Below are 10,412 nucleotides of genomic sequence, written 5' to 3'. Positions count from 1 at the left end.
ATGAGGTGGCCAAAGTATTGGAGTCTCAGCTTCACGATCTGTCCTTCCAAGTGAGCATTTCCTTAAGAATGGATACGTTTGATCTTCTTGCAGTCCACGCGACTCTCAAGAGTCTCCTCCAACACCATAATTCGAAAGCATCAATTCTTCAGCAATCAGCCTTCTTTATGGTCCAGCTCTCACTTCCATACATCACTACTGGGACAACCTTTAACTATATGGACCTTTGTCGGCAAGCTGATGTCTCTGCTTTTTAAGATGCTGTCTAGGTTTGCCATTGCTTTTCTCCCAAGAAGCAGGCGTTTTTTAATTTCATGACTGCTGTCAGCACATGCAGTGATCATGGAGTCCAAGCAAGTAAAATCTCTTACTGCCTCCATTTCTTCCCCTTCTATTTGCCAGGAGGTGATGGGACTAGTGGCCTTGATCTTCGGTTTTTTGATGTTGAGCTTCAGACCATATTTTGCACTCTCCTCTTCACCCTCATTAAAAGGTTCTTTAATATATATATATATATATATGCAGGTTTTGGTGTCCTCGGGTGTCTTCCCGTGTAAAAGTTGGGGTGTCTAGGCGACGTTTCGACGAGGTCTCACTCGTCATCTTCAGGCTGGTGCTTTCGGCTTCTTGTTACTGGAACAGAGCGGGATCTCAATGTTTGAGTTCCTATAAATACTGTACTCAAACATTGAGATCCCGCTCTGTTCCAGTAACAAGAAGCCGAAAGCACCAGCCTGAAGATGACGAGTGAGACCTCGTCGAAACGTCGCCTAGACACCCCAACTTTTACACGGGAAGACACCCGAGGACACCAAAACCTGCATTCCTGTACCCGTGAAAATCTACGAAAGCATATATATATATATATATATGCAGGTTTTGGTGTCCTCGGGTGTCTTCCCGTGTAAAAGTTGGGGTGTCTAGGCGACGTTTCGACGAGGTCTCACTCGTCATCTTCAGGCTGGTGCTATGACGAGTGAGACCTCGTCGAAACGTCGCCTAGACACCCCAACTTTTACACGGGAAGACACCCGAGGACACCAAAACCTGCATTCCTGTACCCGTGAAAATCTACGAAAGCATATATATATATATATATATATATATCCATATACACAGAATCAAATTCTTACCCACATATTACATCAGATTTCTGTTGGCAGCCAAGGCCTACCAAGTTGCATTAGCTCATTTTTGGAAGCACATATTGTTAGGATCAATATTTCCCCCACGAAAGCCTCTTAGTCAACTGTTCAGAAAAACAAAAGGCGAGTGCTGGCACAACAGCCAGTATAATTAAAACAAGACAAGTGTTTGTTCTATGGGAGAGTTCTTCTAACCGCTACTCAATCACATTAGCTTGCAAAAATGTGAGCGGCTTCAGATGGCGCATGCATTGCGCCGTGATGGAAGTGCTTCAAGGGGAAACATTGACAAACTGGCTGGCTTCCTTGTTGCTCCATTTGTGGGATAGACTTGTTTACTTCAAGCTGCTGATTTTTGTTTTTTTTTTTAGTGCATTAATAAAGCAACATTACATTTTAAAACTTAATATTTTGCATAAGAAAGGTCTGCTTGCTGCTTCAATGATTTACTGATAAATCACTGGTGGTATTGACGATAAACAGAGAAAGAATGCATACTTTATAATTACTTAGGCCAGTAATTACTACTGTGAGGAGCATGTCACTGGATCAGAGCACAGAAATGCAAATCTTGAATGCAGCCATCATGGGAGATGTTGGGGAATTGCAAAATATTCACTTCCTGCTGGCTCTGGTGTTGCACCTGGCCATTCTTTTCTGCTGTCTTCCTACCTTTAGACCAGGGATGGAAGACCTCTGGGTTTCCAAATATTGCATGACTTCAACTCCCTTCAGCCCCAGCCAGCATAGCCAAAGGTCAGGGTTGATGGGAGTTATAGTCCAACACCATCTGCAGAGCCACAGATTCCCCATCCTTGCTTTAGATACTGCTATGGCCCAGGAACCTGGCCACTTTTGGTCAGCAGATGCATCAACTGAGAAGGAGCACCATCAGCTAGAGAGAGCCCTCTTCCTCCCATCTACCAAGCCCAGGGTTACAGCAGGCATTCCAACTGTGATGGTCTGGGATTCGGACTCAGAGGCTGAACCTGAAGAATCCCAGCCTGCACAGGAGTCCCCGCCTCCAGAACCAGCTGAGCTGGGGCTGGGGCCTGAGCCTGAAGGGCCCTGACCTGTGCTGGATCCTCGGGTTCAGGCACCAGCTGAGTCTGCTCTGGCCCCTGAGGTGATGGAGGACCCATTGCCTGCAGGTGCTCCACTCTCAGCCCCGTCAGGGGAAGCTGAGGTTGCCTCTGGGTCCAGTAACCCTCCAGCCTCTCCTGAGCTGCAGAGGCTCAGGGCAGAGAGGCGGAGGGAACTAAGTTCCTGCAGAAGGAGTGATCACCTCCAGGCTAGGAGAGGCGAGTCACCGCCTTGTGGCAGGTAAAAGCCAGCCAGCCCCAGTCCCAGGTTGCGGGAGCAACATTGTTGCTAGCCTGTTCCTGCCTGCACCCTGTCCTGCTCTTCTGCCAGAGTTCCTGACCCCACCCGATTCCCTGCCTTGGACCCAGCTACAGCTTTGACGGACAGCCTCCATACCGCACCATCGACCTCGGACTGGACTCGGACCTCGCCTCTCGGTTAGCCCGCAGGACCAGCACACCAACTGTGTAAGGGAAAACACCGGCAAAATAAAAGCAATTCTAAAGTAGGCTTCCTTCACTGAGGCAGGACTTTACCCTAAGGCATCAGTCAGATACAGACCAATGTTGGAGAAACACTCACTGCTTCTTAGCAGGTCTGATACCATCAACTGCTCCTCTATTTCTTCCCATGCTAAGAACATGACAAGACCCTTCTAGTCCAGCATTCTGTTCAAATAGATGCCCATGGCAGGCCCACAAGTAGGGCATGAATTCTCATCCCATTTGTGATTCCCAGCAACATATATTGAGAGGCATACTTTCTCCAACAGTAGCCATTATGGCTGGGAGCGACTGAGAGCCTTATCCTCCATGCTTGCAAAAGTTACAGCCAAAATGGCAACATCTATGCACAAGAGCACAAGAATTCAGAAATGCAGCTAATGGGAAATGAGTAGGCTAAGTGCCCACAAAAGCTAGCTTACTGTTGGGAGTGGGAGAGGAAACCAGATGGGAAGGGAAATGGAATTTAGTAGATTAAAAGAAAGTATGGCTTGTTGGAGCCTTGAGCAGTGGCAGTCGACCCTATAACATTTTGATGCAGGCCCCACTTGCCTGGTCCACTTCTGTACCTTGCTCCACAGGGAGCTTTCCATGGTGCTGAACCTTAGCTGTCCAATCTGCACCTTGCCAAACTGGCCATCATGCCATGTGTTCTCCAGCCTGGAACAGGAAAGATATCATTTGATGCGGCAATCCTGTCTTCTGCATCTGCTTAAATGTTCCCCTTAACCCAACTTATCCTAAGGCCCAGAGAAATGATCTTCAAGTTTCTTTTATCATGGCCGTTGGTCAGCTAGCCACATTTGACAGCCAATTAACCAGCGAGAGTACCACTGGTGCACATTCCTCTTTCTTCTAGACCAGAAGTTCCATGGTTCCCACATGCAATGCACACTTAAACCCTTTCCACAACTTCTCCAGACACAAAATGTGGCTGGTGATGACATTGCCGCAACAGATTCCATAGCCTGACTTAGTGCATATGCTCACTGTAACGTTTGTAAATACAACTGTCTGTCTGAAGAGCTTTCTCTTGGGGGAAACTGTAGAAGCACTGTATCCAAGGAGAGGGTTGCACAGCTAAAGCATCATAATAGATATCCAAAGGGAACAAGATAGCTTAAGTATTAATTTACTGGTGTAATTATTTTTCTTATTGCGGACACTACAATACTGTGTCCTCCTTGGTAAGGGAGGTTCAAGAGCAGTGGGACCATCCTTTGCCCCTCTAGATGCTGTTGATCAACAATTCCCATCATCCCTGACTGTTGGCCAAGTTGATTCGGGCTGGAAGACCACAGGCTCCCCATTCTAGAGAGTTGTTTGTGCAATGAAAGAAGCACCAAAACAGGAAGCAGAATTGAAATGCCTCAAAGAAGAAAATTATGAATTAGCTGCAAAATCTGAATTAGCTTTAATCAGAATGGAGTTCAGGATGTTCCTTGTTGCCTAAATTACTGGTATCAATATCTCAACATCTCTTCCATTAGGAAATTTTGGGTGTTAAATTGAAAGAGGGGGGGAGAGATGTACAAATTACTTGTGCATGTGCTTTTCATGCTTCTACTTGGTGAAGTTTCATTCTACAGTCTTTCTGAATGTGATGGCTTGGAGGAGGAGGAGGAGGAGGAGGAAGAAGAAGAAGTTGTTTGATTCGTTTTTCACATGCAGAGATGAGGTGCTAATATGAACAACATCATTTATAGAAGAAAATGGGATTCAGAAGAAAGAAGATGCATTTCCCTGGTATGAAGGTATTGGATATAAGGAGTATTATATAAGAGAAGATATTAGGATGCCTAAAACATGGATTATAGTTAGGTGCCAAGGTGCAAGCAATAACTCAAAACATGGCTACTAAATTAGCATCATATTCCTGGCACATGGGACACCTGCATTTACCTCTGTTGCACCTGTCACACGAATCCCCTCACTGCAACTCTTAGATGGGGCAATAGAACAATAAGTTTCTATCGTACAACCAAAGACTACCTTAAAATGCCTGCTGGAACAAGAAAATCTTAGTCATGCACCTGAAGGAGAGTGCTTACCTAATCTCAGCTGGGAGAGAATTTCGCAGGCTTTAGGCCTACACACTGAATGCCTACCTCAGTTGCTAAAACTAACTTAGAAATTGCATTAGTGTAAGGTTAACTAGAAGTTGCTTGTCTGTTTTCTTTTTCATTCCTGTTTCTCCTATGCTGCTGCACTTTTGCATGTGCTTAACCCTCTTGTATACCATCCCCAAGGATCTCAAATCCAAATCTGAAATTTCCATCCCAATGTGCAAGTCCAAAAATGCAGATACGCTGTACTGAAGTGGTCAGACTGATTAAAGCTAAGAGATACAAGAGCAGAGCCTTAGCAAAAAGAATTTGTGTTTCTATCTGAAATAGGATCAAAGCCCAAACTTAAATGCTAGTTCACCATTGATTGGAATCTGTTGCTTAATTATCCCATTGAATCTTTCCAACGGCCCTATTTTATTTCAATAAGATTCCTTCTGGGTAATGTACATGCAGAAGAGAAAAGGAAATTTCTTTAAACCCCTCCAAGCTTTACTCTCTGCTAAGCATAAGAGGCATAAACCTGGTGAATAATGCCGACAATGAAAAAGAGCAGAAACATTTTCCTGGACTGAAATTACCTTTGGAAGGCAACGCTCTTTCTCATTCTTCACACTGTCCTCAAAGAGGATGAAGAGCTGAGAGATAATTTACCATGTAAGTGCCATTGTCATAAGCCAACCCACAAACTGGGCTGCGTTGTTGTTTCTTTCTTTAAAGAAAACTGAGACAGTTCACACTGGTGTTTGAAAAGACAGAAAGGATTAACAAAGGCTTCTCAGAATTAGTCAAAATAATTGATATTTGCTGTGGTATTTATGGCTGGAAGCCTGTCAGCACCTGGCTTGTGCTGACAGCAGCTATAAGGAAGAAAGGTTTGCACACAAAAGGGAGCTGTCGATCTTCCCCTCCTGAACAGGGACTTAGAAGAACATTTTTCACTGCCAGGATGAATGTGTGTGCCATTAAGTTTCTCCTAACAAGTCAGAGAAGTGGATCAAATTACTGTGCCAAATCCCTTGGTCGCGTCCTTTCCATAGAATGAATAAAGAAATATAACGAGAGAGGAAGATTCGAGACAAAAGAGCAAATACAGCTTGGCACAAATAGCCTGTCATCATGAAATGGTAATACGTTTTAAAATCCAGCGTGGCAGCTTCTCGGCTAAGGATCGCTTCAAACGCAGGGACCCACAATTAAAAAAATATCCATGCAAGCATCATCATTTGTGAATGGCAATCTTTGCTTCTAAATGCCAAACAAGGGCCAAGTTGTTACTGGGCCAATTGTATTGCGCCAGCCATAAATAATTAAATGATAGTTTATACACATTTGCCATTCATTAACGATAATCTGTGTGTTTGTGTGCAAGAGTATTGTACTGTCAGGTATTGGTTCTCAAGTCCCATTTGCTTCAGATGCCCCACCGGGACATATGAAGAGCACCCTGAAAACTGATTAAAATAAACTATGTTATAAGAAGAGGGACACAGGTGGCGCTGTGGTCTAGAACACTGAGCCTAGGGCTTGCTGATCAGAAGGTCGGTGGTTCGAATTCCCACAACGGGGTGAGCTCCTGTTACTCGGTCCCAGCTCCTGCTCACCTTGCAGTGTGAAAGCACGTCAAAGTGCAAGTAGATAAATAGGTACTGTTCAGATGGGAAGGTAAATAGTGTTTCCGTGCGCTGCTCTGATTTCACCAGAAGCGGCTTAGTCATGCTGGCCACATGACCCAGAAGCTGTCTACGGACAAATGACGGCTCCCTTGGCCAGTAAAGTGAGATGAGCACCGCAAACCCAGAGTCATTCGCGACTGGACTTAACTATCAGGGGTCCTTTACCTTTAATATTATAAGAAATAGCATAATACTTCAGAGGTGCACAGTGAGTACCACACATTTGACTATTTGGGAGATGACTGAATGTGTTTGAGATAAAAGCTAAAGCCTAAGCACCGGAGCGCAGGAGTTGGGTATGATGCAGCCTGCTATTGAAGAGACATACTTGGTGCTCCAACTTTCATTTCTATAGCAGGGATAGCAACATGATGTCCTTCAAATGTTTGGGATTACAACTCCCTTCCTTCCCAGCTTGCACATTCCATGGTGAGGGATGGTGGAAGCTGAGGTCCAATATATATGGAGGACATCACTTTAGCATTGCTTTGGGAGCATGAAGTGCTTCCATGTCTCCTGATAACGTCGTGAGGCAGATAATTATTTAGATGGGGAATTGGGGCAGAGGAAAAACCTGGAGATAGCTCAGTCAGTGGAGCATGGGACTCTTAGTCTCAGGGTTGTTGTGGCTTTGTTGGGCAAAAGATTCCTGTATCACAGGGGGTTGGACTACAAAACCCCCGTGGTCCCTTCCAACTCTGCAATTCTATGGTTCTATGAAATTGCAGCTTGCTCAATACTGAGTGGCAGGCTGTTAATATCCACCTATCCTGGGGTTGCTGCTACTAGACTGAGGGTTGGTTACATGGTACGGCTTCTGCCTTGAGGCCCCTGTAAATCACTCAACATAGAAGCTGTTTACATGTGGGCATGAGGCTTCCTTCTGCGTCAGTAGGTTCACTCAGAATTGTTTTCTCTGTGCCATACAGAAATTTTAGGGACTTAGGAAGCTGCCTTAAAAGGTAAAGGTAAAGGGATACCTGACCATTAGTCCAGTAGTGACCGACTCTGGGGTTGTGGCACTCATCTCGCTTTATTGGCCGAGGGAGCTGGCATACAGCTTCCGGGTCATGTGGCCAGCATGACCAAGCCGCTTCTGGCAAACCAGAGCAGCGCATGGAAATGCTGTTTACCTTCCTGCTGGAGCGGTACATATTTATCTACTTGCACTTTGACGTGCTTTTGAACTGATAGGTTGGCAGGAGCTGGGACCGAGCAACAGGAGCTCACCCTGTCGCAGGGATTCAAACCGCCGACCTTCTGATAGGCAAGTCCTAGGTTCTGTGGTTTAACCGACAGTGCCACCTGCGTCCCTAGGAAGCTGTCTTACACAAGGTCAAACTATGGACCCTTCTATCTCCATATCGCCTAGCCTGATTGGCAGTGGCTCTCCAGCATTGCAGACTTGGAGCACAGCAAGTGCTCTGCCTCTAAGCCAGCCTTTCTCAACCTGTGGGTCCCCAGATGTTGCTGAACTACAACTCCCATCACCCCTAACTAACAAGGCCAGAGCTCAGGGATGATGGGAGTTGTAGTCCAACAACATCTGGGGACCCACAGATTGAGAACTGCTGCTCTAAGCTATGGCCCATCCCAATGTTTTGTATTGGTGTAGATAAAACTGGCCCAATCACATGGTGAATGACACAAGTGGCTTACCATGTGATAGCATCTGCCATATATTCCCCTCAACCCACATCCTTCCCCTTAATCAAACGTTCAGTTCTGATCTAAGCGTAAGTTTTCTTCTACCCTCCCAGATGGATTCAGAAACTTACTCAAGACAAAATGAGGTCATGTTCAACATTACAGATGCTATAATCTGACACAATTAGAAGGGCTTTGCTTGCTTTGTGTCACTTTAACTGTGATCTTCTGAAACTAGTGGAATTGGGTTTGTAATGTTCTTCCGACATTTCAAACTATTTTCTCCTAATCAAAGAAGCTGAGCGAAGAAAACGAACATTTATGTTGTCATTTCAGGTTCAGAAATTGATTTCTCTCATCAGCCTTTTCCCATTCCCCCTAGCACACATGCCCTCTGTTTGATTAATGCCATTGCTGAATTTACTTCCATTAGCCTCCAGAGAATGGGTTTTAAAAGGAATCTAAAACTGAATGTGAGTTTCTTTGAAATACGGCTTGCTTGATCTACATTCCTAAGTCTGCTCTTTATAGATGTCAGGAATATGAGGAAGATATGAGCATAGTGGCATTAGAGGAAGGGAAAGGAAGAATAATAATGCTTTAATTTCCGCTACTTGCTTTCAATAGTTCTTCTTTGCATGGTGAGTGACAGTTGTCACCAGTGATGTAAAGCAACAGGGCTGATCCTGAATTGAAGCCCATTTTCCAGTATCAGAAATTACACGGGGTGATATCCAACTAAATCATACTCAGAGATTACAGCCTAGTAAAAGAAGAAATTAAGAGATCTGATCACAAATATCGTGCAACACATCCGTTTGGATTCTTAAGCTTAGCACCACTGACTTAGGCTGGGACCACATATTGCATTAAGTATGCGGCCTTTGCAGAAAATGGCAACTATGTGCCATCATTTCCCTCTCTCCTTCTGCCTAGAACAATGTACTGAATCCTGAAATCACAGAAAATTGTACCTTTTTCACCCTGTCCTTGCATCACTGACTGCCACTGCTGTGGTTTGAGGCTTGAGTGTGGCTTGGGTATCTATAGGGATGGAGGTGTTGTACACTGAGCTCAAGGCTCTTAAATGCTGCAGTGTGTAAGTGTGGAATTCAATGCACACAGCTGCCAATTTTGATGGTAACCATGTCATCACTACTACTGCCAACCCCCCCCCCCCCCGCCAAACAAAAATCTTCTGTTTTGGCTATCATCCTCCAGCAAGAAATTTCAAGGAAAGAACATGAGAGAGTGCAATCCCAGGAACTCTTTTGTACTTACCTTATTTTTTTAGAGTTTTTATTAATGTCCTTTCCGTCATTCTACAAATCGTCTCTCTTGTGCTCTGCAGCCATCCTGGGTGTCGGCTTTCTTTGAAAAGCCCACTGCATCATCAGCTGAGCTTTCAGCTGTTCGTTGTTATTTTTTAAAGGAAGCCATTTTGCTTTTAAAGAATGTTTTGAAAGTAAGAGGAAGAACTTCCCTTAAAAACAAAATCAGCAAGCACACTGATCCCAACCAGCCTCCTGTGCTCTCTCCATGGGGCTTTGGCAGATCAGGAAGCAGGGTCTGGGCAACCAGGGAGGCTGCAGAGATATGAGGCAACGTCCAACGCAGCAGGAAGTAACCCTTTGGAGCCAAGGGGCACACTAACCCATGTTCAACGGTGCAGGAGCCAGATGTCAAACTGGGTGTGTCCAAAGTCTGAAAGTGGGTGTAAAAGGGATGAGGAACACATCGCCCTCAGCTACCCCACACCAATAAGGTAATCCGCTGAAGTTGAACCCTCTGACATTCTAAAGCACTACACTAGTGGCCAAAATTGTGGAAACCTTTTGGGGAAAGTGTATTTCCGAGGTCGGGTGGCTCATAACACCTGATTGGCTCTCTAAACGCTCCTGCTCATTGGCCACATTCAAATGAAGGAAAGCTACCACAGATCAACCTAAGCAAGTTGTGCTTCCTTTTTCTGGTTATTTGCCTATAACCTTTGATAGAATACAGATAATTGACCAAACTTTGTTGCATTACATTCTTCATTCAATTATCTTTCCATCGATATGTAATTTTATGGTATTACTCCAAAAAAAAGTGGTGTTCATCAAACCTCAGAAATACACTTTCTCCAAAAGGTTTCCATAATTTTGGTCACTAGTGTATGTCAATGGGGCAGAAAAAGAGAAGCTTCTTTTGTGAGGATACAAGAAATTGTGGAGGGCAGGTTCTGGCACAGCACTAGTTGCTATAACATGAAGTTCTGGCTTTACACCACTGCTCCTATAGTGTGATCAG

This window comes from Podarcis gaigeae (assembly GCF_964106915.1).
Source record: "Podarcis gaigeae genome assembly, chromosome: 12".
Classification (NCBI taxonomy): Eukaryota; Metazoa; Chordata; class Lepidosauria; order Squamata; family Lacertidae; genus Podarcis; species Podarcis gaigeae.
This window is presented reverse-complemented; position numbering follows the sequence as displayed.